Source organism: Penaeus japonicus, unplaced genomic scaffold (genome assembly GCF_977035675.1).
Source record: "Penaeus japonicus unplaced genomic scaffold, GWHDUDI00000001_assembly GWHDUDI00000001, whole genome shotgun sequence".
Lineage (NCBI taxonomy): Eukaryota > Metazoa > Arthropoda > Malacostraca > Decapoda > Penaeidae > Penaeus > Penaeus japonicus.
The window spans coordinates 44,802,541-44,807,540 of NW_028234403.1; the positions used below are offsets into that span (position 1 = coordinate 44,802,541).

Here is a 5,000-nt window from a genome sequence, read left to right on the forward strand (position 1 = left end):
GAGCGTATGCACACATGCCGAGATGGAGCGGAAGAAGAGGAGCAAAGGTGGAGACAAAAGTGAATGATGTGAAGAGAATATGAGAGAAAAAGAGAGAAAGAAGGGGGGGGGGAGAAAGAGAGAGAAGCTGAATAACAGTGGCGAGGCCAAAAGGAAGATGTCTTGACGGAGATATGATTCATCTTATACGAGGAAGACCGAATAAAGAGAAAAAAAAGAGATTAAGAGAAGAAGATTGTCTCAAGCTTGAGATGAGAAGAAAGGGGAACAGGGAAAAGAAGAGAAAGAGGAAGAGGAGGGGAAAGGAGAGGAAGAGGAGGATCCTCAGCGCGCGATGCTCATCCTCCTTCCTTCTCTCTTCTTAACAAGACAAGCATGATGACGTCATGAAGAATAACCACCTGACATCTCTTTTGATGTCGGGAAGAAGAGGGAGAGGGGGGGGAGGTGGAGGAGGAGGTGGAGGTGGAGGTTGGAGGTTGGAGGTTGGAGGTTGGAGGTTGGAGGTGGAAGTGGAGGAGGAGGAGAAGAAGAAGAAGAAGAAGAAGAAGAAGAAGAAGAAGGAAAAGGAGGAGGAAGGGGAAGAGAAAGAGGAGGAGGAGGAAGAGGAAAAAGAGGGGAGAGGCAGAAGCGGGTAGCAGGAAGTAGGAGGAGAAGGAAAAGTAGGAGAAAGAATTCTGCCAAAAGTTCGTGAGGACGGCCGGATTTACGAGTCTGATGACGTTACCTGTACACACTTTATCATTATTATTATTGTTGTTGTTATTGCTCCGACACGATTATTGATATCATTAGCATTTCTTCTTCTTCTTTACCACCACTACCATCATCACCATCATCACCATCACCATCGTCCTACCAACGCAAGAGCAGACCTAGACGCAGCGTCGATAGTGGAGAGTGTGGGTTTGAGTGGGGTGGAGGGGGGTTGGCGAGCGGTGCGACCTTGTGACAGTAAATTCAACAACAACATGCCTCGGGAGTCCCAGTAATGGTTCCTGTCTCGCTCACCTCCCTAGGATTGGAGCTTTGTAAAATGCCTGTCGGATTTTGTCTCATTTTTTGAAAAGAGATATCGGTGTTGTGTGTGTGTGTTTTTTTTTTCTCTCTCTCTCTCTCTCGTTTTTCTTTTTCCTCTTCTTCGTTTCTTTTTTTTTTTTCTTTTTTTAATTGGTTTTGAATTTTTCTGTGTTGTTTTGCTTTCATCTGCTTCCTTTTCGTATTTTTTTCCTTTTTAATTGGTGCTTGTGTGATCGGATGAATGTAAATTTTCCATCGTGTTTCTCGTGGTACAATGCGCGTTTTATTCCGAAAGCACATACGTAGGCTACCAACTTCGCATCCATGATTATCTATTATATAAACCTTGATCATTAAACCTGTAGCCGATAATAAACATCCGTCGGCTTACAGCTGTAGCCTGTACAAGGAAAATACTGTACATGTAATTCCACGAAATCGTCTCGAGCTCCGACCCGGAATGCTATACTTGCAAAGCCACAGGAAGGAGAACCGAGGTCTCGTGGTGGGGTTCGGTGCTTCATGGCGCCTAATGAATCACTGGAGAGAGTGTGTCGAAGAACTGCGTTTGGAGGGAAAGTGAAGAGGAAGGATAGTGATGATAATGTTAAATTTATCGTGAAACGGGTTCTGTTTTGAATTTTGTGATATTTTATGTGGCGGAACAATTCGCATATTGAATACCACTCAGGCAATAGAAGGAAGGGAATAGCATTGTATATTTTATAGTCATGTTATGTTATTGTCTTATAGTTCTTTATGTAACGAAACACGGCGTCGTAAATACCGCTTTAGGAAGGAAAGAATAAACGAATGTTACGACTACTATAATGGTAATAAACACATTTAGAAATAAAATAAAGTAATAACTTGGAAAAAGAGTAAGTTCCTAAAACAGACAAACAAGTGGCTGGCCGCAATTACCCTGTTCGAGGAAAACAGAAAATGATGAAAATGTTAATTTAGCTGCTTGCAGAGACCGGAGGCTTAGTGTGTCCTCCCTTATAACCAAGGAGGAAGAAAAGGTCTCGCGCTCAACACTTTCAGACACTTTTAGGTCTCCTTAAGAGGATCTGCCCCGCATCACACCCTAATCTCCTCCCTTCTCTCCTTTACAGCAACATCTTTTCCCCCTTTTTTGACCCGGAGGATGACTTACTATTAATTAGAATCACTCAGCCTCCGGATAAGACCCTAAGAAGCATACCGGGCGGAGGTATGGTGGGTAGGGGGGATATGGAAATAACACTTGCTGGAAAGTCATGAATCTTGAGGGGTTTCATTTTTTTAAGGAAACCTCAGTCAACACGTTGACCTCCGGTACTCATCACTTACCTGTACATATATATATATGTGCCTACATGAGTATCGATGCTTGTGTGTGTGTGTGTGTGTGTGTGTGTGTGTGTGTGTGTGTGTGTGTGTGTGTGTGTGTGTGTGTGTGTGTGTGTGTGTGTGTGTGTGTGTGTGTGTGTGTGTGTGTGTGTGTGTGTGTGTGTGTGTGTTTTGAGAGAGGGAGAGAGATATAGATAAGAAGATAAAGAAACGCGATTAGAGGAAATGAAACAAAGATGCGACGAGATATAATGAGAAGGAAAAACTCCGGAATCCTCCTCGAAAAGAGCGAGGTCGAAATCGGAAAAGAGGTCACAAAGACGCGCAAAGGTAAGAGGTCGAGAAGCCAGATGACTCAGCAGAAGAGGGGAGAAAGATTTGGTATAAGAAGAGAGAGAGGAGAGAAGAAATGAGGAAAGAGTTAGGGGAGAGGGGAGAGGGGAGAGGGGAGAGGGTAGGAGGTCGGTCCTACCTCGTCGTCAGCGCCCCGTCTCCGCGGTGGGTTACTGTGTTCATCAAATTTTGTGGATCACCGATGGCTGATGATGGAGAGGGGGGGGGTTATTGGGATGGATAGGATGGGGAGAATGGAGGAGGGAGAGGACGATAGTGAGAGAGGGTAAGGGGGATTGGGATAGGGTGGGCGATAAGCGGGCGATAGTGATAAAGACGAACGGGGAAAGGAAGAGCGATGGAGGAAAAGGGAGTGAAAGGGTTTCGCGGTCGTTTGTCTCGTTCGATTATGACGTCTCCTGTGTCCAGGGCGGATTTGCACGAGCCTCGGGGGCAGTGGAGGAAGGGGCGGAGGGGGATGGCTGCGGAAGTGGATAGCTAAGAAGATGAATGGATACAAAAAGGAGTAGCTATGGAGACTACAAAGGAGATCGGAGAAATATGTTAATTTCCAGGAAGTTCTCTTTTTTATTATTATCTTTTTTATTAGTCTGGGATTTCTGATGAAAGTTGGAAGGAGGAGGAGGATGGGAATGCATTTGAACGTATCTGAAGTATTCGCAGGGTGCAGATGCGTTGGTCAAGTTAAGCCGATTACTTCGAGGGAGCCGAAAAAGGAGGGAGGGAAAACGCGTAAGAAAATCAATCCAGACTTGCCCGTCTCGCTGCGTCTTCCAGAATATTTCAGCAGCCAAACAACCCGACGGACAAGCTGACGACTGACACATCAGATTGGCAGGAGGGAGAAAGGGGGGGGGGGAGTGGAGAGGGAGAAAGAAGGGAGGGGAGTGATGGAGAGAAAGAGGGGAGGGGAGGGCCTACATGAGTATAGTGAGTGTGTGTGTGTGTGTGTGTGTGTGTGTGTGTTGTGGTGGTGTGTGGGGGTGTGGGTGTGTGTGTGGTGGTTGTGAGTTTGTGAGTGTGTGTGTGTGTTGTGAGTATCGATGGTGTGTGTGTTGTGTCGTGTGTGTGTTGTGTTTGTTTGTGTGTGGTGTGTGTGGTGTCTGTGGTGTGTGTTGTGTGTGTTTTGTGGTGTTGTGAGTGTGTTTGTGTGTGGGTGAGAAGATTAAGAAACGCGATGATGGAAATGTGTTTGTGAGTGTGTTGTGTGTTGATGAGAAAGTGTAAACTCCGGTTGTTGTGTTTTGAGAAGAGGGAGAGAGATATAAACGAAATAAAGAAACGCGATTATAGAAAATGAACCAAGAGCGACAGCTATAATGAAAGGTAAACTCAGCAGATCCTCCTCAAAGAGCGAGTCAGAAAATCGAAAAGAGGAAACAAAGACCGCAAAGGTAAAGGAGGAGAGGGAAGATGAGGAGGTCGGTTCAAAAATTTGTCGTCAGCGCCCCGAGAAAAAGACATGAGAAAGAGGATTAGGGGAGAGGGGTGGAGTAGAGGTAGGAGGTCGGAGGGGGGGGGGGTGATTGCGCCCCGTCCCCGCGGTGGGTTACTGTGTTCATCAAATTTTGTGGATCACCGATGCGATGATGAGAGGGGGGGGGATGGATGATAGAGGAGAATGAAGAGAGAACCGATAGTGAGAAGGTAGGGGGGGGGATTGGATAGTGTGGCATAAGCCGGGCGATTTGTCTCTGGACGAACGGGGAAAGGAAGAGCGATGGAGGAAAAGGGAGTGAAAGGGTTTCGCGGTCGTTTGTCTCGTTCGATTATGACGTCTCCTGTGTCCAGGGCGGAATTTGCACGATGGATACAAAACGTGGAGAAGGGCGGAAGGGATGCTGCGAAAGTGGAAAGACTACAGATGAATGGATCAAAAAGAGTAGCTATGAATAAGGGCTACGATTCCGAAGACTACAAAGGGATCTCGGAATAAACTAGGGAATATTTATTCCTTGATTCTCTTTTTTCTTTTTTTTTATTAGTCTGGGATTTCTGATTAAAGCTGGAAGGAGGAGGAGGATGGGAATGCATTTGAACGTACCTGAAGTATTCGCAGGGTGCAGATGCGTTGGTCAAGTTAAGCCGATTACTTCGAGGGAGCCGAAAAAGGAGGGAGGGAAAACGCGTAAGAAAATCAATCCAGACTTGCCCGTCTCGCTGCGTCTTCCAGAATATTTCAGCAGCCAAACAACCCGGACGGCAAGGGGGGGGGGGAAAAGAAAGAGGGAGTGAGGAGAGAAAGAAAAGGAGGTAAGGGAGGGGAATGATAGAGAAAAAGAGGGTGGGAG

At 46.3% G+C, this 5,000-nt stretch overlaps 1 protein-coding gene across 5 annotated transcripts in view; it reads left to right on the forward strand.

Moving 5' to 3' along the window:
* Nucleotides 1–5,000, forward strand: part of sff (BRSK family serine/threonine-protein kinase sugar-free frosting) — a 234,960-nt gene that overhangs the window by 107,656 nt on the left and 122,304 nt on the right. The gene's annotated exons all lie outside the window — the stretch shown is intronic.